The sequence below is a fragment of the Microtus oregoni genome, unplaced genomic scaffold (genome assembly GCF_018167655.1).
Source record: "Microtus oregoni isolate MIOR12 unplaced genomic scaffold, Mior012 000034F_ref0000314, whole genome shotgun sequence".
Classification (NCBI taxonomy): Eukaryota; Metazoa; Chordata; class Mammalia; order Rodentia; family Cricetidae; genus Microtus; species Microtus oregoni.
This window is the reverse complement of record NW_024543093.1, coordinates 19,360,281-19,385,352: the sequence shown is the minus strand read 5'-3', so window position 1 is coordinate 19,385,352 and position 25,072 is coordinate 19,360,281.

The window sequence follows — 25,072 nt, the reverse complement described above, 5'->3', positions numbered from 1 at the left end:
CCATGTTTGGTATGAGGCATGTCTAGAACTCATGAATGAATCATAGATAAACAGGAGGCACTAGTCACCTGTCATCCCTAGCTAGCAACTGGACTCGTCTTACCTGGGTTGATTTTAGTTTGTCTTAAGGTTAAATCATTACAGTCTACTATCTAACTAAGCCAAGTAACAGCCAAGTTGAGAATATCTCCAAGCCCACAGAATTTTTAATGCAATAAGGATTTTGAGCATTAGAAAATGTTTCCTGAATTTAGTAATGTCATGTTGTCATGTGACAGCTATCACATGAGCTCACAAGTTAAATATGCAATAAATACTATTGTCTCCACCACTTTAGAAAGTCTCAACTATAGCAGGACTATATACCAAACCCTGATTATAGTGTTCACTGATTTCTGTGATTCAAGTACTCTTCTTATCACCCATTTCAATAATAGTAAGTTATAAATTACAAAGTATTATGTTTTGAGGGTTTGGTTTTCCTGTAACTTATTTAGTTGTGACTTTATATATATTTTAAAGGATGAATGTGTTTATCTGATTTAATTAATTTGAACAAGCCCTCAAAATTGCACAGTGAGGTATGGAATCTGATCAGATAATGCTGATGTGGAGGGTTCATGTTCTGCTCCAATGGGGTCCTTGGTAAAGAAGAAATTTACAAGGAAGCACTCAGGCATAGATGGGTGAGAAACCCATTTCCTTGAGGAAAGACTCTTGGTCATGCAGGTGTATTTGTTTCCTGAAGGTAGTGGTGCAGAAAAGACATTCTCCTCGTGGAGATGCTGAAACAACCATTTCTCCTGCTTTCCCTGTGCCTTCTTGCAATGTGATGGAAAGATGTTCTGCTTGAGTTTTCCAGCAGAAGTCTACCTCCACTGATGACATTTTCATTCAATGCTAGAATATTCTTCCTTCCCACCTGCTTTAATTTCACCACAGCATGACACAATAACATTTCTCAGCTGATGCTTTCACTATTTGGCATCCGCAAATATAAAATAAATGAATGCTGTATTTTCACAGACAGGCACATTAATAGGTAAATGCAATAACTCTGGTCATTATGTCAGGGCATACATTGACAGGCTTTAGGTTTCTGGAACAATTTCATGTGTGGAAAATTTAGTCACTTCAGCAGCATTACAGTTTTGTTTAATGACTAATTTGTTGCTTTAATTCATTTTACTAAAATAATTGTCTCTAGAAAATATCAATGATAGCCTGCCACATTTCATTTGTAAAACTGTCTCCAGAATCCTGTATGTAAATGAGGAGCATCTGATTTGAGGGTATCCTTTCTCCAATTTGATTCTACCAGTAGAGCTATGACTAGGTTTCTTTCTGTAACTCCTAGGGAAGGAACTCTGACCAACACAAACAATTTTTTTTCAAACCTATTTTAAGGTATAGAAATAAAATTGTGTACACATCATAACATCAGCAGAGGTTAGAATTAATTCTAATTACTAAGAATGGCACTAAGGACAGCAATCACACAGGTTATGGCTGCCCGTAGATATTAAAATTGTATAATCATTGATCTTCAGGCTCAAATACTCCTGTTCCTCCTAGAATGCTCTTCAAAATGAGGCAGGCTGGACAGGCAGACCAGCATCCATCTGTTGGCTGTTTTTTACAGAAAACATCCACTGTATTTGGCTGAACCGATTTCTACTTTTGTTTCTTCAAATATACTTGTGCTTCCAACTTAAGATTTATTTTCTTTCATTCCATTGTTATAAAGGTGTTTCAACAATCGCATTCCAGAGGAAGGCAGTCATTAAGATGATATCAGGGACAGCGTGTTTGTGCCCCTTATTTCACTTGAGGGTCTTATGTTTTTTCTTTTTACATATTATACAGATGTGAATAGTATCCCTCCTTCTAGATGTTAATGTGGGTGATAAAATCCCATGATCTCAAAGGTGGTTTTAAGATTTTCATGAGTGATAATGCCTGTATCTTTTATAGAATACAGTAGAGATGGGTTTGCTCATCACCTCACAGAGGCAGAGAAAATTAGGACAAGTGCTTGCCTAATCATTTTCCAGGGGCAAATAAGTCTGAATGTTGTAGTCATTACAACATTAACTCATCTCTCCAAAGAATTTTTCTCTGTTCTCTTACGTGTAACCTCTTGCAAGAATCAAGCACTGGCCATTATAGAAGTGAAAAGTATTGAAGACTTGAATGAGCTCATGAGCATCCGTCTCCTTGACTATAGCACAGTGATTTTTCATGCATACGATAACTTACTAATTCCTTTACACACTTGCATTGCTAACTGCTATAATTTACCACAGAAGCTCATTGTAGACTCATTGTAGCATATCTAAGAAGGATATGCTAAATGGCCTTAAAAATACAACTTTCAGATTGCCAAATTAAAATCGAATGATGTGGTCTCTTCAGTCTTAAAGCATTTCATATGGTGGGACCTTGCTCTCCTTCCCTTTCTCTATTCTTCCCCTCTTCCTACCTCTGTTCCTTCCTCTTTCTCTCTCCATTCTCCTTTCCTCTATCCTTTCTTCCCTCTGTCTCCCCATCTCTTTTACTACTCCCTTCCTCCCTCATTCTCTTCCTTTCTGCTTTCCTCTCTTCCTTTTCTTCATATTTTTCCTATCAAGTTAATGGATCTCCTATTGCCAGTTCAGTAAGTTTTGGATAATTGAACATTTGTTAGAAACAAATATGCCTACTGTTCCTTCTGTAACTCATAAGGTAAGACAGAGGGCAAATAAAATACAGGAAGACATCTGAATGTTGTAGTCATTACAACATTAACTCATCTCTCCAAAGGATTTTTCTCTGTTCTCTTACGTGTAACCTCTTGCAAGAATCAAGCACTGGCCATTATAGAAGTGAAAAGTATTGAAGACTTGAATGAGCTCATGAGCATCCATCTCCTTGACTATAGCACAGTGATTTTTCATGCATACGATAACTTACTAATTCCTTTACACACTTGCATTGCTAACTGCTATAATTTACCACAGAAGCTCATTGTAGACTCATTGAGCATTTATTAACACAAACTGGATCACATCACCAACAGGTTTATCTGAATGAAATGTGAACACCTTTACTTGTCTTCCAAAGCCCTCCATGACCTGCTGCCCATTGGCATTTCCCATCCTCCATTGCCAATCCATCTCACTTTACATGTCAGTGACCATGTTTCAGCTACCATACAATATACTCATTTCTTTTTGTAGTCTACATGGCTACATGTAGGCACACGGCATCTTCCTACTTCTTCCCAGGACACTTTATTCTCTTTGCTATATACATGGCCAGGTCATGCTTGTTACTAAAATCTCAGCATAGATGTCACTTTACCACAGAAGCTCTCCTTGGCACCTTGAACATAAAAGCTGACCAAATCATCTTTCTCAAATCATTTTAAATTATATTTATGTATTCTGTCTCTCTTTCTGTCTCTCTTTCGGTGTATATGTGTGTGAGAGAGATGAATGACCATACACATGTATATCATGACTCAAATGTGGAGGACAGGAGAAAACTTATGGATCCCAAGGAATTAATATGGCTAGTGCTTTTGCCAGTTGACCCACCACACTGGTCCATTTCACCATAATTCAATTCTCTGCAAAGTTCTGAACATTACTAGATTTTGGTTTTGTTTATGAGTTTGTTTTTGTTTGTTGTTTATGAATGATGCTTCTCTCTGACAAGAGTAAAATCCAAAGTCATGAGCGAATTAAAATGCAGTTCCAGGATGTGAAGGATCTTTCCCGTCTTGCCATTCCCACATCCTCGGATCTTAGAGTAGTGTGGGGGGCATAGAGAAATAAAACACATTTTACAAATGAATAAATATGTGCAAGAAATGCAAGAATGTCATAGAGAGGGAAATCTGTCACTGACATGCCTCGTGGCCTTGCTTCCTTCATTGCCTACCTTCCATCCTACTGCAGTGACCCTCTGCTTACATAGGCCTGTGCTGAGAACAGATAATAAATGCTGCTTTTTGTAGTTTTTTCTCAACACAGGGTTTCTTTGTTTAGTTTTGGAGCCTGTACTAGAACTTGCACTGTAGTCCAGGCTGGCCTTGAACTCATAGAGATCCACCTACCTCTGCCTCCCAAGTGCTGGGATTAAAGGCGTGTTCCACCACTGCCTGGCACTTCTAGTTTTAATTTATATTTTTCCTACCATCTTGTTTCATTTCTAAGGACTAATATATTTCACTATTACTATTTTCACCATTATCACTTTGTTTCAATTTGCAATATTACAAGGCTAATTCTATGTAATATGTATTATTACAGATGTCTTCTCCAGTTTATAACTTGCTTTTACATTATGTTGGGGGTAAATCTGTCATGTTAGATAAGTTCACCCATGTACCCATTCTTATTACGTTGGGAGCCAAACATGAGTAAAGAGAAGCAGACAATCAGGCCAGCAGCTTCGGCTTCAACCTAATGGTTAGAGAAAGATGTGTCCTTGGTGCATCCTTGTAATCTGCTACTACATTTAACTCTTCCTAAGACTCACCATTTTCTACTTTTCAACATCTTTGAAAGAAAAATGAAAGTTTCAATATGTGGAAATATCATTAAAATACGAGATGTGGCATTAAGACTTGTCCCTGTTCCTGAGTCTCACCTCCACAGTCAGGCAATTCTTCCTCTGCTCAGTCAAGATACCCTGGGAGAATCATTTGAAGAAAGATGCTGGGTCCTGCTTTTGGCTTGAAAACCTTTCATTAACACTTTCTGAAAGAAAAACACCAGCATTAACATTGCAGAGAGGGTGTCTGTGTTCACACTCTCTAATCCTCATCTTATGCTCTAATTGTTTCCATGGAAACCGTAGCAAAATAGTTTGAATAAGTAACATATTCACACAACTAAAAAATAAAATGTAAAAACGGCTTTAAAGTCTGCAGTTAGTCTCCCTTGCATCTCTGTCCTGCTGTGTACATTTCATTGCACAGATGCATCATGGTTTATGTATCTGGCCCTTATATGCAAAGACTTTGAGTGATTTAAATAAATTGTTGTTACTGAAAGCATGAAGTAACTTTGTGTGTGCAAGAAAAATCCTTACAAATAAAGATCCCGATCAAAAGAAATATTAGATGTGAGTGAAGCTATGTCCTCTTAAAAACCAGCTTAACAAGAGACCTTCAGAATTGGCCTTTGTTGTAAGTTAGATCTTTGAAGATATAATGAAGGTAAGGCCATATGACCTTAAGTTGGTCCTCATTCAGTGACTGGTGTCCTCGTAAAAAGGGAAATTTGGGTGGCAACATACAGGAAAGAATGCCATGTGAAACCAGAGGGAGAAGGTGGAATGTCATGGATTCCTAGCTACTGGGAGACACTATCAACAAAGGCAGATTTCTTCTACACAGCCTGCGCAATGTCTCTGAGGATTCTTTGATTTGGAGCCTGCTGTCTCTATGATATAAGGAAAGAATTTTGGTTGTTTTAAGCTACTACACTGCGATGCTTTGTTAGGAGAGTGCATTTGTGATTTGATTGTTCTCCCCATATTCCTGGCTGGGCTTTGTGGTGTGCTACCATCTCTTCAGCAGAGCATGGCCTTGAGTGCCATCTTACTCTCCTTGGCAGAGGCTACCGTTATGTTTCTCTGTTGCTGCCCATCTGACAATGAAGAATAAGTAGTTTGAAGTATTATTTTCCTTTCACAAGTAAGTGTCTTGACTTATTTAGGGCTGCTACAATTCCCCCACCGTGATTTCTGTTTATGTCTTTTGTTCAATTATTTTCATTAATATCACTTTATAATATTATTAGAGAATTGTTTTTATAAAGTATGACTTACTGCCACTGTCTTCTTTGGGTCATCGTTTGTCTTTTGAAACAGTCATTTGCTAAACTGTTTTTTAGATTCTCACTCTTTTGTGGGATGTCAGAAATATGAATAACAGAAAAGTTGACAGGGAGTTGAGAAAATAATGCCTCTTCTCTCCCTTCTTCATCAAGAAGTTTATTGGGAACCTTGAAAGATTAAAGTCAGATCCAACTTTATCTGTTTCCAGATGGTACAAAGTTGATTTCAACACCATTTATTCTTGAAATGTTACCTTTATGATATACTGAGTTCTCGTATATATTTGGTTCTATTTCTAGATATTCTATTCTATTACATTGGCCTGCCTTTCTATCCATGTGCCAATAAAAGCTGGCCTCGATTTTCATATTTCTATATGATATTTCAGTATATGGGTAGATGGGTCAGTTTTATCCCTACTTCCTCTGATAAAATAATTGCGTGTAAGGGCACCACCATCACCCCAGCCCCAGGTTAACATTTTATCTCATGTGTTATGTGTGTCATGCACACTGGGAAATGACAGTGTGGTACAGCAGGGGAGCTTTATGTGGGTTTGTTTGTGAGTTTTCACACTGCCTCAGTAGGTAGAAGGTAGCATCTCCCTACTTATGAGAGATAGAGGTGTTGTGTAATTGACCAGCACCCAGCATGTCAAAGATACACCATTATAGGGAGCATAAGAAGAAAATACTATGGTTTCAGCCTAGGCTGAAGACTAGCCCAGTTTACAGTACGTGCACCCTGCACCCTGCCTCCGGCAGAATCTCAGGAAGGCTGCAGACCTAATCATTCCATCCTCTGATGCGAAGCCCTTGGAGGTTTAATATGCACACATCACAGGTTCCAAATTTTGCTATTGAAATTCCATCTTCTACAAAAAAAGCCTAGCTGCCTCTCCAACTTGAAATGTGTTCTAGGATGTGAGAAAAAAAAAAAAAACACAAACCCTCTATTGAAACCGGTAAAGCATCTCTGAAAATGCCAGCTTAACCCACACAGTCAATTCTCTTCATGAATTCAATTTGTATTATTTGGTTGAAGAGACTGCTCCCTGAGCTCTGACACAAGAAAGTGCTGGGGCCTAACACATGGTCCACAGTTTCAGAGGAAAAATATGCAGAAAAAAAATCATGTCATTGATGTCATTTGATAGGTTTCTTGGGCTTTGCCTGACTTGCAATCTCTGTGTGCCTTTCTCCAGAACAGAACCCCTGACCACCAGAACCCTGGCCCTTGGTCCCCTCTCCAGAATTAGATTAAGGAGCTCCCTCATCCACCCAAAGGAATGAATGCTGTTGGTGGGGGCCAGAGCTCGGTTCTGGCTGAGCATGTGTCTGGGAAGTGTGCCCCAGATCTCATAAACAGACCCGTGCAGTTTATTTCTGAGTCCAACTCCCTATACTATGTGATTTGATCCTGCATGGAAATGGAGTTCTTGATGCCTGAGTCCCAGGCTGCCTTTTTTGTTTAGTTTGCTCAGTCCTTCAGACAATAGCATCTCTCACCTGTATATGCTGATCTAGCCCACTCCAAACCCAGACTTTCTCAACCATGGGCTTTACTAAAATGTTGGTTATGAAAACTCTGTCGTGGGGCTTTCCCTGGCATTGCAGGATTCATATCAATACCCTCTCTTCTACTCACTGAGCAGTACTGGCACCTCTATTTCAGTCATTATAAACCACAGCGGTCCCTAGATGCTACTGGTTCATAAACTATATTTTAATTCACTCCAAAGGTCCAACACACTGTTCTTGCTTTCCAGTGTAGTTGCCAGTACTGCCATGGAGCTTTACTAATGTCAGTGATGTCCAACAGAAGTGTAAGATGAATTTCAAATGGGAGACAGAATATTTAATTAAAAATTTTCTAATAGATACATAAGCAAAGTAAAAAGCCACAGGTGGATTCAGTCTTAAGGCTATATTTTAGATAACATGTCTTACTTTATCTGCGTTTGTTGCATCTTTGACAGCTAGTATATATGTGTGTGTGTGTGTGTGTGTGTGTGTGTGTGTATATATATATATATATATATATATATATATATATAAAATACTTAACAGCATGCCTCAGTTTGAAGTAGCTACTTTTTAAATGGTTAGTATCCACAGGTGTTCAGTGTCTATGATATTGTACTGTTCTTGAGTTCTAAAATACTCCTGTTTTGTCTCTGAGAATCAGAATGCTATTGTAATACAGGATAAACTATTTCTATAACTCTGATGTCATGAGCCTGAAGTAATTATGTACTCTCTTAGGTGCCTAGTTCTCATTTTTCTACTGGGGAAATAATAATAGGAACTCTTTAATGTATTGTGTGAAACATGCGAAACAGTATATGCAGTACAACGCATACAGCAAGTGCTTCATAAAGGAGGTGGTTTTGTCTTCTATGTCTCTCTTATCATCAGAGAGAACTTCACTATTTAGCCCCCTTAGGACTAGCTTGAAAAAGCACACATGCCCCATCCATTATCACCATGCCCTGTGTCTAATTGAATACTCCACAAGACTGCAAAAGACTGTATCATCCCAGGGAATTCAAGTTCATTTCCACTTGGTCCTGTCTAGATGCTGTTAATTAAGTCCTGATTAGTTGTGTCTGGGGAAATGACAAATATAAAAACAAACACTGAGCCCTCTCAGGGTCTTTTTCTTAATCTCAACTGAACTCTTCCTACCTTATCTGCAAGTCAAATAACAGAAGGTAGAAAATCACATTCTGAATGCATTCTGCCTATCAAGAAGGTGCACTCACCTGCCTAGTTCATTAATCTTAGGTAACATGTTGCCTGCAGATGTTGTTTGCTAAGACAGATTTGAAATTTTGTCTAATGTTAAATAGAAAACAAACGGCTATTAAATCCATTTTTATACCAAATACATAAAAGAAATAAAGACATTGTCAAGAGGAAGACAGTAGATAACATATGTATTGCGTTTCCCTAAGTGCATGTTTATCTCAGCACTCATACTCGAGGATATTGTGGTTAACTGTGTATGTATGTGGTCTGATTCTTCATAGTTCCTCTACTGTAAGAGACTCCCTTTTCTTTGTCCACCCTATTTTAACTAATGTGAAAATGCATGATGCAATACCAAGTGCTAATGAAAACTCTGGTATTTGGCCTGAGTTGTCTTCATGCTTCACAAATAATAAGTCTTTTCTGGATAACCATGAGGTTATGAAAAGAAAGCCATCAGGATTAGCTTAATGACATATTCAAAGTGTCTCTAGGATACCAGGCACTGGAGATAGTCAGAGGATTAAAGGGCAGTGTCTGCTCTCAAAGACTTCACGCTTAAGAAGGAACTGGCATGCAGGTTAACGATCACAAGATGGAATATTCTGAGGCAAAATGTTGGAATATTCAGTACTCTCAAAGCTCAAACAAAGTATCAATTTTCATTTCATCCATTTATTGAACAACAACTATGGGCTACACAGTCATGGTACGGTGAGGAAAAGTGACATTAAAAATACATTCAAAGATCAAAGGGAAGAGAGTTATATATTCTGGATTTCTTTCCTTGTAAAATTGTTTCTCTTCCAGGGAAGCAAACTAGTGAGACATCTTTTGATCTTTGTTATATCACAGAAGTATTTCTGAGATTGTACTTTTTTTCACTGCTACTTGCCTACTTGTATTGATTCTGACTGTAAGTGTACCTAATTAAAGCAGACAAATTCAACGAAAGATACAATAGCTTTCCAGATTATTTTCAACTGTTATAGATATCAACCTCCTTGACCAAATTAATGAAGAAGGGCTTCTAGTTGAGATTTTCTGTATTTGATGACTCATTTTCAGTTAGGGTGTAGTGCACTACAGTTAAGTCTGTGTCTGATCTAAAATTGTTTTCTCTTGCAGGGTCTTAGAATCATCACCATATATATCAGTGACAATTGCACACTAGGAATATCAAATTCTGTTTGCGTATTTTTATAAAAGAATTACGTTCCAGATAAAGTCTTTCCATATCCAGCATTTTCTCTTGGAATTTCTTTTAATTTAATTTCTTACTTTCATAAAGCTGAAGCATTTTTATACTAAGATTTTTCTCACTTTATGGATAGGTCAGCAGAACAGAAAAGACTAAGTGGTTTGACAGCGGTGATGCCGAATAGTGTGTCTTCAAAGACCAGACTATATCTCCAGTTTCCTCAGGCTGTAAGCCAAAATACAAAATTTCTACTTGGTTTCCCTAAAATATATTCAAGTTTACTGTCCTTCTTTCTGTAACTTTCTAGCCTTCAAATACATCAACTTTATTCCAATTCACTTCTCAGCGGAAAAACTTCACAGCTGTGGCTAGTGAGTCATTACTGATCATTTATTAGGTGTGGAGTGACGACAAAATAGACAGCAAACTTAACTTGCTTTCCTCAGAAACTGCAAGTAGAAATATTGATGCTTAAGATCATTTTGATGTTGTATGAAATGGCTATAATAGGTAGTATAAAAACCTACTACTGTCCCAACCAATGTAAGGACTATTAGTCAGAATGCACTGTGAAGGAATTTCATCTTTAACCCTACAGTTAGTGTGATTTTACTTGAGGACAGAGAAGAATATCAAGATATCAGAGTAGTGATTCCGCAATTATGCTTACATATGTATAGTTTCCTGATACTAACCTTATTATGGGAAGAAAAGGAATTTCTTTTAAAGAAATGGTACTTAGTTACATGATTGTTCATATGGGAAACAAATATCCTTGACCCTTATATTGCACCACCCATAAGGAGAGTTGTTAGAAACCTTGGTCCTCAATGGAAAAGGCAAAGCTGCAAAGCTCCTAGCTGTCTCAGGAGAATGTGTTTGTTCTGTTGTTATGGGAAGCAATTTTAAAGCTAGAATATTAAAGCATTAACTACAAAATGATGGTTAAAATGATTTTTATTGAAGTCAAGAACTCTTCTCCGTCAAAAACGGTTATGAATAAATAGAACAAGTAGACTATCAGAAAGAGCAAATATGCTGCAACAGAACTGTCTGACAAAAACTCTCTGAAATATGCAAATTAGTTTTAATGAATGAGGAAAACAAACTAAAAATAAAATGGTCAAAAGACTGTAAGACAGTGCACATAGCCGGTAAATATAGGAAAATGTGTTTGAAATAATGGGTCTGGTGATACGTGATTTTACTCCCAGCATTCAAGAGACTGCGGCAGTTCATTCTCAGCCTGGGCTATATAACAACATGCTATGTCAAAAAAATCAAAAAACATGCAAAATTTGCTGAGTAGTACTAGTCTTCAAGAAAATGTAAGTCAACACAAAATGGAGTGTCAAACCAGTAGGTGTGACAACATTACACCTTGATGAGAAAATAAGGCAACTGAAACATTGTGTTGGATGGTAGAGTAAATTAGTCTAGTTGCACTAGAGAACCCTTACAGAATCTACCTGTTGACATATGTATACACATGTGTTAACAGACATGCAAAAATACCTTCATGGTAGCTATACTCACAATAGCCCAAGCTGTAAGCATTCTAAAAAAGGGTACTGAATAAATGAAATAGTATGTTCACTAGATGAAATGGCCCAAAGTAACAAAAATGATAGTGCTCTTGTAGATGGACAATGGTACTCAGAAATGCACTATAAAGAAAAATGATTCCAAACAGAAGTAATGCAATATGTTTTATTCCATTTCCATAAATTTTTAAAAATAGAGAAAACCAATCAATAGTAATAGAAGGCCCATGTGGCCTTCTTTGGATAATTGCAGGCATAGTGAGAAATGAAAGGGAGTTCCAGAGAGAATGGGAATGTTGGGAATGTTTTCTATCTTTCGCTCAGTGGTTACTATAGGCATGTGTTTTATATATGCATATAAAACTCACCAAATTATCTCCTTCAGATTAGTGGGTTACGATTTGTGTTGTACAGTAGAGAGAATGATGGACCCTTAGAGGTGTTCACATTCTCACTTGGAACTTGGGAAGGGAAGTTTTGCAAAGGTAACTAAGTTCAAAGATATTTAGATAGGGAAATTATCCTGGCCTCACCCCAATAATCAAACCACACTAGTCTTTACAAGAGGAAAAAATAAGAGATGATGCAAGAGAATGCAATCTATCACTGAGGACTCTGAGGATAGAAAAAAAGGAGGGCATAAGCCAAGGAATGTAGGCAGTTTACAAAGTGAGAAAGCCAAAGAAACAGACTCTCTCCTGGAACTTGGAACTTGTGGGCAATAGTGTACTCCGGAGACGCCTTTGTGTCCAGTCAGTGAGACTCATGACCCACAGGACTAGAAAACAACATATTCTGCATCTGAAAAGCAGTAAACATGGATAATCTGTGGTAGCAACAATAGAAAATTAATACATTCCCCCAAATCAGAAAAACAAAACCTTATACCTGGAGTGCCCATAAAACTCCATTTCTACAACTCATTATAACTTATAGCCCCATAAGATCACATAGGGATGTCTCTATCCTCTTCATACAGTACAGATGCCTGGCACCAAGCACATGTGCATTTTATATACTAGATGATCTACACATGTTTAGTAAAATTGAGCCATTTGTGTGTGAGAGAGGTAGCGACTAGGACAGACACAATTGCACTAATATGCTCTCTCAGCCCACTTAGCAGGCTTTCCCCTGCAAAGATGCATTAATGTGAGTGGCTCTGAATAATGAGACTGAGGTTGTTTAAAGCAGCAGGCTGGCATCAGATGAAACATTTCCATATCATTCTAGATTAAATAAAACATTTACCATTTCATGCTTTCTTTCCTGGTAATTTTGCCTTGTCCTTCACGTTGGTGATTTGTTCCACATGGCCACTCATTTGGGATAATAGCAGGCCAAGAGGCGTGACAAATAAGACAGGGCTGTACCTGATCACCAATATTCCATTATGCTCCCCAGAGCTGTGGGCTTGGTAAAACTGTCACTGTCTTAAAACAAAGGTATTGTGTTTGAGCTTACATATTAGGGATTCAGTGGCTGTGGCAGCAGTGATCAAATTATATAGCAAGTAAAGAGAGGCTATATTCAAAAAGAACTGCTTTGTGTGTGTCCAGTCAAACTGTAGAGATTTTTCAGCACATACATACACAGTACCATAAAACAAACTGTGGGGTGTCATGAGAAAGAGAAGATGGATCCCAAGATTTAAAAGGTGTTGCAGGGAGGTTGGTTGTTTGTTTCCCAGCTGCCTGGCAGCTCAGATCTAAAATGACCACACAGAAACTGTATTAATTAAATCACTGCTTGGCCCATTAGCTGTGGCTTCTTAATGGCTAACTCTTACATACTAATTTAACCCACTTTTATTAATCTGTGTGTCTCTACATGGCAATAGCTTACCGGGTAAAGTTTTAGCCTCTGTCTCCGGCATGGCTTCTCTCTCCTCTGCCTCCTTTCTCCCAGCATTCAGTTTAGTTTTCCCCATCTATCTAAGTTTTGCCCTATCAACAGACCAAGGAAGTTTCTTTATTCACCAATGGAATTCACAGCATACAGAGGGGAATCCCACATCAAAAGGGGGCTTACTCAATGGATAAAATAAAACATTTAAGATAAACAACCCATGAATGAGACCCAAACGTGGTCTAAAATTTCAGGAAAGAGCAGCAGGATTTTACCAAGAAGGCTTTGGGGAACTGGTAAGAATAAAAGTTGCGGTGAAGTCTGAGCATCAAAGAAGGCATGTTGATGATGCCTGGCACATCTAGGAACAATTCTCAGCTTTGCTTATATATAGTGATGTTCTCAGCTTTCAGCACTATTGACATTCTGCACTTCATTGTTATGGGACCATCTAGGGAATTGTGAGATAGCTTTCAGTACCTCTAACTTCCACCAATTATTCTACTCACAATTATATTTAAGGCAGCCATATGTACTCTGAGGGACAAACTCTTTCCAGTTGAGAAAAAGTTCATAAGCAGGAAGACACAGAAGTTACCTGCTGTGTCAACAAATTCACACATGATGGGGAGCTGGTAAAATATTTGTCCTGCAAATGAAAGGCTGGAAATGTTTGAAAAAAGTTCATCTGTCTGAAATGTAGTAAAAGGAGCGGCAGGCCATTTCCCGCCACCCAAGAGGAGTGTGGGCCCGTTGTTTCATCCCAAACAGCTAGCTTATACCCAAAATAATTACACAGAAACTGTATTCATTTAAACATTGCCTGGCCCAGTATCTCTAGCTCCTTATTGGCTAACTCTCACATATTAGATTAACCCATCTCCATTAATATGTATTGCCACTTGACTGTGGCTTACTGTCATGAGTCTAACCAGCATCTGTCTTAGAGAGGAGAGCCATGGCATCTGCCACACTGCCTTCTTCCTCCCAGAATTCAGTTCTGTATTCTCTGCCCATCTAAGGGATTCCCTATCAAAGGCCAAGGCAGTTTTCTTTATTCAACCAATGAAAGAAACACATAGAAAGAAGACCCTCCTACACCACTGAAATATCAGAGAAACATGGAGCAGGATTCTGAAGAGGGTGTGGGGGAACCATCCAAAGACATCACTTTAGTGCAAGCATGTAAGGATGGGTTTTGTTGGCACAGGACTAGCAAGCCCCTAGAACTGTGCATATTCTAACCATGCACAAATGCAGAGTATTTTACATGTCAGCATTTCCATGCCACACCTTTTTTTCATGAATACTCAGTACTCAGAGGTACCTATTTTGCTTTGTAAAATGAAGCATCAACATTTTTTTTCATTCTCCCATGGGCTGCCTTGTAGATAGAGCAGTCACCAGTAATACTGTAAATCATTCTGTAGCTTGGGAACTTTGTCTGGGCACACTCCCCAACCTGTCTGTAAAGAAGAGCCGTGTGGCAGCCCGGGTCAAGCATGTGGTACAAACCCCAGGGGCCACCCTCAGCTCCACAGAGAAATCCATCAACAATTTTTAAGGCTCCAAAGCTACTAGCCAATCAAGTAAATACATAGTTTTTTGCTCTCATTCCATAAGCTCTATAAATTTCAAATCTCTATATTATGAAAAATATTTTGAAGGTTTTGTAGGTTTTTTTCCTCCTAGGATGAAGAAAGCAGAAAATGAAACATATCATGTGTTTCTAGCAGCAATTTTAAGGCCTGAGCAATCTGGGAAAGAATGTTTGAAAACTTGTCATTGTGGTTGAACTACATTGAATGCCACCAACTTAGTGACTTAAAGCTGCTAATTGACCTGGGCAGGGAGGTGTCCACATTAGGACACTGTACAAAGTTAGCAATGTGCTGTAAGGTGTAGAGCTGCTGTGGCTGGCAGACCCAACATTTGACACTTACCTTGAGCTTATATTTGGGCTCCCCATTTCAGAGGGTTCAGGCCATCTCAGTCAGCTCTATGGTTTCTGGAATTTGGGGGAAGCAGAGCAGCATGGAAGCAGGAGCACATGGCAAAGGCTACTTCCAGGCAGAGAGAAAGCAGAAGGCTACAGAGGGGCTGAGGACAAGGGGTACTCAAAGAACTGTCCACAGTGACATGCTCTCTAAACTTTCCAGAACTCCTAAAATGTTGCCATCACTGGGTTCAAGCCCCAATCATGAACTTTTCCAGAGGATAATTCATACACAATTCGTGATGATCAGCAATCACATCTGAACAAAACAAGACAACAATAAAAAAACGACAAAACCCAAAACCTATAATACTTATATATGCATGTATAGTTTCAATAAATGTTTTCATCTGGGCTGACAATGAAACCCCAATAATAGGCCTGAACAGCCCTCTTTTGATTCATTGGTCAGGATTGTTGAAGGGACTCCCCAAATTCACAGCCTATTGCTTTGCTTTTGGCTGTCACCTCCTCAAGGTGGAAAGTACTTCAGAACATGGCTCAGTAACCCCTAAGATGGGACTGGTCTGAACAGCTCATCCCTGAGGATTAGCTTTCACAGAACTAGGACAACACCTATGAGAGACCAGAATGATTCAATCATTTTTGCTATCATTCCTAGCTTGGAGAATGAGATCAGAAACTGGTAACTGAGTTCAAATCCTGCCTTCACTACTTTCTGGTGCATTTCTTTTCTATGCCTTGGTTTCACTGCTTACAAAATGGCTCTTAAATAGTACCAATCTGATTAATAATGTTTCACATAAAATACATAAATGCTAGCTAGCTGAAGCTTATGCTATATGCAAATTTATTATTAAACTAGCATTTTAATATTTATCTTTAAAATTTTAATTGTTTAAAGTCTGACTACTAAAAAAGAACCTCTAGAAAATTGTACTGAGAAATCAACATTTAGCAGTTGTGGGTCTTATAATACTGATTGACAAAAAAAAAATAGAAAATTTTCCTAGTTATGAATCTTCAGGTTAGCAGCAAAGAGATGAAATAGTGAGAATGTGGGCTGAACCTTGTCAGGGACACCCATCCTTGCCTGACCTCACAGCCTACCTGCCATAAAAGAGAATTAATGAGAAGAGTCTGCATTCTGCACCCTTTAGGGCAGCATCTGGACCACAGAGAAGTCTCGTGTCCCATTTACTTGTTTCAAAAAAAGACACTTTAGCCCATGCCACTACATGAATCTCCCCTTATCCTAGAAAACCTCAAAAACATGAGAAGTTCTGATGGGAAAGTTCTCATTCTCCTATGAGTGTAAAAATATTTCCATTTCAATGACAATCCCAACCAAATGCACGTCTCTCAATCAGCTTTACTTTTTCATTATGTACATCAAGTAAATGGGCTTTATTCAAGTGGGCTGCAAAGCTTGCTGGGGTAAAGAATAGGCAAAACAGCAGAAAATGATGTCCTAAGTTATACGTCTTGGGGAAGAGTCATATCCGCCTTACAGTGATCACACCTATGGCCCACAAAACTCGTCTTTAATTGTCTATAGAATGTAGACATACTGTCAGAACTTATAAATCAATTTCATACAATCATGGTATGGAGCTATCATTATTCCAATGAGATTCTTATCTGCAGCTGATGTGGAAGGGATTGTGACTAAAAATATCAGCTGCAGCACTTATTGAAAAATTTCTGCCTGCAGATTGTTATTTTTCTGATGCTTAAAAGCATGATGCCAGAAAGAAATGAATCCCATTGTACATCTGCCTCTTCAAATGTGGGCTTTTAACTATTATAATTCCCAAGTCTTGGTTCACACATACCACCTTGCTCCAAACAGAACATTGGGATTAATGGCATGGGATTAAAAGCAGAAACCAGAAGCAATTGCTTTGGGAGACACTTAAGTACAGCAGTACCTAGCAGAAGGAAAGAGTTGATGCATAGCTGAAGTCCACTTTTACATTAGTTACCAATATCATAATGTTGGAAAGTAATGGATCATTCTTCCATTTACTGGTACTCTGAAACCACGAATATCATTATGTGTTTAACCCTTGATACAGTGGGCTCATCTACCGAAACATTGAAAATCAATAGAAAATACAATTCCAAGTGCCTCTCTTTTATCCTCTACTAACTAGTAAGCTGCATTGAAATTGTGATTTCCTTTCATCAATCTTCCTAGGAACTGCAACACTCAACCTATACCATGTCTTCAGTATACTTTGCTATGCTGTTCATGCCCAAGGAAGATGATTTGTTCTCTGAATGTGCTTTTGGCAGTTGGAATGAGGCCAAAGATTAGGAAACCAGACTAGGAAATAGACTGCAGTATGAGGGGACATAGGGGCTGTACAGGAAGCAACTTTCTAGCCATGGCCTTTCTTTTCTTTTGTATCTGTTTAAATAGATCATCATCTGTCTAATAGTTACCATGGAAAAGTGGGAGATTCCAGTTAGTGCCAGCCATGGGCAATAAGTTTCTATCAGAATGAAAACTGGAACAACAGGCATTTATACCACCCTAGGACATACTTATCTTCCTTCCAAGTTCTTTCATTTATAAGCAGTAAAGTCAATTAAATATAAAGGATGGTGAGGGCCCCAGAGAAAAGTATATCTTAGGGCTTAGATACATTGAAGTTCTCTGGAGTCCGGAGATGTTCATTGGTAATGTGGAAGGGTTATAAAATATGTTAAATTACTATCTTAACTAATTTGCTTTAAAATGTACTGAAAGTACAGTGTCTCAAATGACATCATAGGATAAGCCAGAAATTCTGCCCTAAGAATGGGGGTTCTTAGAAGGTGTTTTTAAGGGCAAAACTCTATAACTTATACACTCTGTTGTATGTCTGTATTTGTCTGTCTGTCTGTATATATGTATGTCTATCTATAGTTATCTTCTAATCACATCACCATATAGAGATCCAGTTATAATCTATAAAAATTGCCCTAAGTCCATTCAGAAAGTGAAATATTAATTCAAGCTTGTCAACATGTTACTGCCTTTTAAGCTGCATTCTCCTAACTGAGGCCGATAGCAGCTCTATTCAACACATTTTTTTACATAATCATCCAATCATGAGTGTCAGAGTACCATCATTTTTCACAATCCCTAGCACCAAGTTGTAGAAACTAATAGTATTGGATTCACAGTTCAGGGTCTGCTTCTGCCATCTAGCTTCAACTTATAATGTAAAGGTTTATCAGCATGATAGGCAGAGAACACTCAAGCTTGGGTGCCCTTGTACCAATTTGTGTGTTTGACCTACTTGCTCTGCTAGGGGAGATAAACAGTAGCAATCAACTGCTTCAGACCCCACCATCCTGCTAGTAAAGGAAGGGGTGCCACTCATGAGAAGCTAGCCACTGCTTTCACTTCCAGTTACAGAAGTGAGACTCCAGGACATTTCCCAAGTGGGATAAATATAAAGAGACTTCCACCTAAATATAATAAATAGTAAAGCTTTATTCTAAGTGTCCAGAACAAAGAGAACATCTTAAAGCAGTGAGTAAAAAACAAGTTTATACCAACAAGAAAACATTACGTTCAACAGCTGACTTCTCATCAGGAACAATGGAGCCCAAAATACGGAAGGCAGCTTGTTCAAATTCTTTTTTTTATTGATTTTATTGAGTTATACATTTTTCTCTGCTCCCCTCCCTGCCTCTTCCCTCCCCTTCAACCTTCTCCCATGGTCTCCATGCTCCCAATTTACTCAGGGATCTTGTGTTTTTCTACTTTCCATGTAGATTGGATCTATGTAAGTCTCTCGTGGTGTCCTCATTGTTGTCTAGGTTCTCTGAGATTCTGGTTTGTAGGCTGGTTTTCTTTGCTTTATGTTTAAAACCATTTATGAGTGCATACATGTGATAGTTGTCTTTCTGTATCCGGGTTACCTCACTCAATATGATGTTTTCTAGCTCTATCCATTTTCCTGCAAATTTTAAGGTGTGGTTATTTTTTTTCTGCTATGTAGTATCCATTGTATAACTCTACTACATTTTCCTCATCCATTCTTTGGTCAAGGGGCATTTATGTTGTTTCCAGGTTCTGGCTATGAGAAATTCTTAAATAAAATAACTGACAATCTATTATCTTAATTCTAGAAAATGTATGTTTTAAAATTGAAGACAAAATAAAGGTATATAAAAACTAGAAACACAAAAAGTTAGTTTCTGCAGACCCACTATACAATAAATATTTTAATATGCTAAAGGAAGATGTTGTGTCTAAAGGAAATGAACCCATATCTATCTTACTCAGTGTTCTATTGCTGTAAATAGACACAATGGCCACAACATCTTTTATAAAAGAAAACATTTAACTGGTGTTGCTTACAGTTTCAGAGATTAGTCCATTATCATAACGGCAGGAGCACGGTAGTGTTCAGGCAGACATGGTCCTGGAGAATTAGCTGAGAGTTCTACATCTGGATCTGTAGGCAGCAGAGAGAGACACTGGATCTTGTTTGGGCTTTTAAAACCTCAAAGCCTGAAGCCTGTCCCAGTAACACACTTCCTCCAAAAAGGCCACATCTACTCCATCATGGACAGACCTCTTTCTCAAGTAGTGCTATTCTCTAACGATTAAATACTCAAATATATGAGCTTATAGGGGGCTACCCTTATTCAAACCCCAACAGTGTGGAAATTCAAAACCAAATTAAAAAAACAGAGCACGGCAATGATAATTATATAATTCTGAAACACAAATAAGCATATACCTTTCATTTTCTCTTGAGTGATTTTGAACAATTTTATAAAACACTGTGTATAATCAGCTCTTTTGGACAATGTCAAAGAGAAATTAAGAATGTTTGTTACTACTAGCACCAGAGAACGGAGGATTAGATGTGTTTGGGAAGGCAAATGATATGAAAGGGAACTTGAATCCACAGGAACAAGGACTGAGACTCAGACAAGGTCACAGGATTAACAGAGCAAAATCTATAGCTGTGTCCTTGTTTTCCTTCCTCATTGCTGCTTCTTAAATAGCTATAAGATTATATAAAGTAAGTATCATAGTATACTTGGGTAGTTGTAACTTATGCAGATATAGTAATTTTTTTAAAAAAAATAGCACAAAGAAAATGAGCAATCAGAGCAGAGCTGTGCAGAAGTAAGATTCCTGCATCATCTCATGTGGATTCATGTCACATGTGCAGAGCTATGCATGACTAAGATTTCTGCATCTCATGTGGACTCATGTCATATGTTCAGAGCTGTGCAGGAGTAAGGTTTCTTCATCTCATGTGGACTCATGTTGCATGTTCAGAGCTGTGCAGGAGTAAGGTTTCTGCATCTCATGTGGACTCATGTCATATGGTCAGTGCTGTGCAGGAGTAAGGTTTCTGCATCTCATGTGGACTCATGTCATATGGTCAGAGCTGTGCAGGAGTAAGGTTTCTTCATCTCATGTGGATTCATGTCACATGTGCAGAGCTGTGCAGAAGTAATATTTTTTGTATCTCATATAGATTCATGTCTATGTGCTTTGCCTACATGCAGACATGAAGAATCCTAGTTTTTCTCTTGACCGCATTAAAAAGTAATGGTTTCCAATATTTCTAAATTGTCGGCTGCAAATCAATAACTTTGGATTATATGATATAATTTTGATAGATGAAAAAATATTGCACTATGTTAAATATACCAGTACATGTTTAACACTATATTAAATATAACACTTAGTATGGTGACACACTCTTGAGGCAGATGAAGGAGAAATGTTGATTTCAAGGGCAGCTTGAGATGTAGATTAGGGCCTTTGTCAAAAATAATCAATAAAAGGTAGTAGTTAAGTAAAAGTATGAGACACATGTACAAAGGGTAGATATCAAAGAATGAAAAATATAAGGTAAATCCCAACAAAATAATTCTGACAGTATTAAGGTGATGTATGTGTTATACATACATAACAGCATGTATCTACTCTTACATGCTCAGAAAGAGCAATGGAGTAATAAATCAAAGTTATACTTATGTAGGATTCTGTTGGCTCAAATCAGATAAAATGATAATTGTTAAAAAAATATCAGAGGTAGATTCATTATGAACTATAGCTACAGGCTATGACACACCTCTACAACATAACAGCTAGGTTTAGCAAAAGAAAATACAGTAGAGCAAAGAGAACTTGGATAATTAAAATGACAAATACTTTAAATATACAAATAAATACAGAACTTCAAATTAATAAATACAGAAAAATCATTCTGATACATTATAAATTTATACACATGTGTAGATATTAATCATGCTGACAGAAACTGCTGATATATTAGGACACTTACTAAAACTCTAAAAGAAATATGAGTTGAATATTAAAATGATCACTTTTTAGATCTTATACTAGACAGAAATTTCAATTCTGCATAAATTGATGACTACATAAATAAACCAATGAGCAGGCCAGTCAGTGAACTGGGTTGTGCACAGAACTGATGTAGTATGTCTACAAGCAAGGATTACAGGTAATCTTAATGTTTAGATTCAAGGTGAAAGTACAACATAAAGTTTAATTTTATTTCTATATGTAAGTCTTGGGTATCAAGGAAGATAACAAAAAAGGAAATTCCAAGAATCTACCTTCCCAGAAACCCACAACAGAGTAATGGGCTGTGCTCTAAATGTACAGTTGAAGGGTGGGAGGAGTGAGAATATGAGCAAAGAGGTCAAGACCATGATGCATTTACCCACTGAAATAGTTGACCTGAGCTAATGGGAGCTCAGCAACTTTAGTCGGACAGGGAAGGAACCAGCAAAGGACAAAACTAGACCCTCTGAATGTGGGTGACAGTTGTATAGCTAGGGCAGCCTGCAGGGCCACTGGTAGTGGCACCAGGTTTATGCCTACTGCTTGTAATGGCTTTTGGGGAACCCATTCCCTTTGGATGGATACCTTGCTCAGCCTAGCTATAGTAGGGAGGGCCTTGAAACTTCCCTAAAGCAATGTGTTTTACCCTCTTTGGGGAGTGGATGGGAGGAGGAGAAGGAGTGGGAACTGGAATTGGTATGTAAAATGAAAAAAGATAGTTTATTTTCTTTTTTAAATAAATAAAATATAAAGTACAATTTGCATCTCTTGGAAGCATGTACAGCTCCTATAGCTTTTCATTAATTAGTTTAAATGTATATTGTTTTAAGTATGAAAGCAAACAATAAACACATTTTGTTGTATTTAAAAAAAAAAGAATCTGTATCCCTACCAAGACCAAGACCCCCACTTTGCTAGAAAACATTTTTTTGAAGGCTTGAATGTTTATTTAGAGTTTGCATTACCCCAACAGTAGCCCCAGTGCTATGTTCTAGTCTCAGCTATGAAGTCCTACAAAAATAAACCCAAGCTTTTGCAATGTGACTTCATCAATACAGAACTACAGCTTTATAGCTATTTTGAAGGGGTTTTGGTTATCAAGGTGCTTCTTTTCAACAAAATTCCCTGTCAGTCAGAGGACACATGCTTATACAGAAAATCTGACCCATTTACTCATGCAACAAGTTTATGTTCCCACCCTCCCTCCACCACCTCCTTTAAAATAAACACACAAGAACTATTTACAATTGAGGAAACAAGGCCAGTGACCTTAAAAAAAAAAGACTGTCTCATTTCAAAGTGGATGAGAATACTTAGGTGCAGCCAGAGTCTTCTAACAATGGCTGACCTGGGCCAGAGGCAGACAAGGGCAGGAAGCCGGGCACACCACATCCCTTGTCTTGGATCTCGACAGTAAGCCTCAGTAGTTGTGGAAGCCAGGCTCTACAATGAACTTCTTCACTCATCACTCTGTCAGCCTCCAACACTGAACATCACTGGTTCATTACACAACATGATCCAGGAAACCCCACCCCCCTTCACTGCCCTTGGCCCTCCCACCCCATATGACTGGTTCACCCTGTGCTGGCCCTGCCTGGCTCCTGAGACTTCCCGCTTTTAGCAGTTGGGGTACCAGGCCAGCAGCACCAGGGGCAAAATGGGTTGCAGAGACATATGGACACCACATGTGCCAAATAAAATTTGGTTCTGTTTTAAGAGTCAAAGCTGTCATTTAAAAAAAAAATTACAAAGTAAGGATTGAGCCTTTGCCTATAGAAACCTTTTTGCAAAATACCAAAACCTTACAATTAGTCTGTGTGCAACCAAGAAGAAAATGTAGGTCAAGATATCTTCACAAGGTCACCCACAAAATACTTCCCCCAAAACAAGTGGTTCTAATCAGACCACATCCAAGTTTAGGTTGAGTCCAAAGCTAAGTAGCTAAGTAGCATCCAGACTTGGTAAACAAGATCACTTCTCCCGGTGACTGTAACATTCATTTCCTTCTGTCCTCTTCATTTGATATCATCTTCCTGAATCTCCATATTTGTTTGAAGGTTTGTAGCATCCAGGATAAGACTTGTATATTAAACCATGGTTAATTTATGTCAATTTCAGCTCTTAAGGATTGTGGACACCATCTTATTCCCCAGCTCTGTTAGGCAGTTATGCTTGAATTCCTTAAGCAGTTATTGAACAGTTTGTGGGAAACTGGGCAGGGCAGTAAGAACCATGCCTTCCAAATATCTAAAGTATCTGATGTAAAATATCTTTGCGTAAAACTTTTACACAAAAACAATATACTAAATATGCAAAATTAAATGTAATCTGTGAGGAAACAATTATTTATGATCAAACAAAATATGTACACATCAGTAATAAACTATAAAACTTAATAGACATATTTAATTATGAAGAGTTAAATCTAAATAATTTTATGATTGTGCTGCACAAAATTCTCAAACATATATAATCCCTTTTAAATGATAAACAAAAAGGCAATCTAGACAACTGAAAAAAGTAAATCCAGCAACTAAAATGAAAACAAATTTTATACCTGTGGAAAGAAACTAAATGTAAGCCAGAAGGTGTTGGCCTTTAATCCCAGCACTTGGGACACAGAAGCAGGCGGATCTCTTTGAGTTCAAGGCAACCTAGTCTACAATAGCTAGTTCTAGGACAGGCTTCAAAGCTACAGGGAAACTCTGTCTTAGAAACACAATAAATAAATAAATAAATAAATAAATAAATAAATAAATAAATCTATAGCACTATTTGTCCCAATGGTAATCTGTTGTGGAGATCACCATCAAGGTAGAGTCCGCAGAGATGCAGGAACGGCTTGAGACAACAAATGTGCTGATACCCATTTTCTCTGTAAGAGATAACAGAACTATGACTGCCTATAAACCTTGAACACATTGTTGTTATTCACACTACAAGCTTTTAGAAAACTTGAAATAGAAGGAAGTTTTCTTGTCTTGATAAAAGTCATGCAACAAAAGCCTACAGCAAATACGACACTTAATTTAACAAAGAAACTTTGGACAATTTCCCTTCAAGCTCAGGACTATAACTGTTATGCTTGCTGAAATTGTTAATAATTAATAGAGTTCTCACTTCTCTTCTATGTATCTGTGTATGCAAACACGTGTGCAAACATACATACATACACATGTAACATGAGGGCCTGTTTGTTGGGGTTTCTGTCCTACGAAGTTCCCACAGCTGTTAGGTTCCCCCAAATCATGCAGAGGTCTACATAAGTTATAAACTGATTGGCCCATTATCTCAGGCTTCTTACTAACTCTTATAACTTATATTAACCCATTATTCTTATCTAGGTTAGCCACATGGCTCAGTACCTTTTTCAGCGTGGCAGGTCACATCCTGCTTCTTTGGTGTCTGGGCAGGACTGCAGAGAGAGCTTCCTTCTTCCCAGAATTCTCCTGTTTTCATTCCCCTGCCTCTACTTCCTGTCTTGTTGTCCTGCCTATACTTCCTGCCTGGCTACTGGCCAATCAGCATTTATTTAAAACATAATTGGCAGAATACAGAATTGTCCCGTATCCCGCCCCCCCCCCCCACACACACACACAAGAGAGG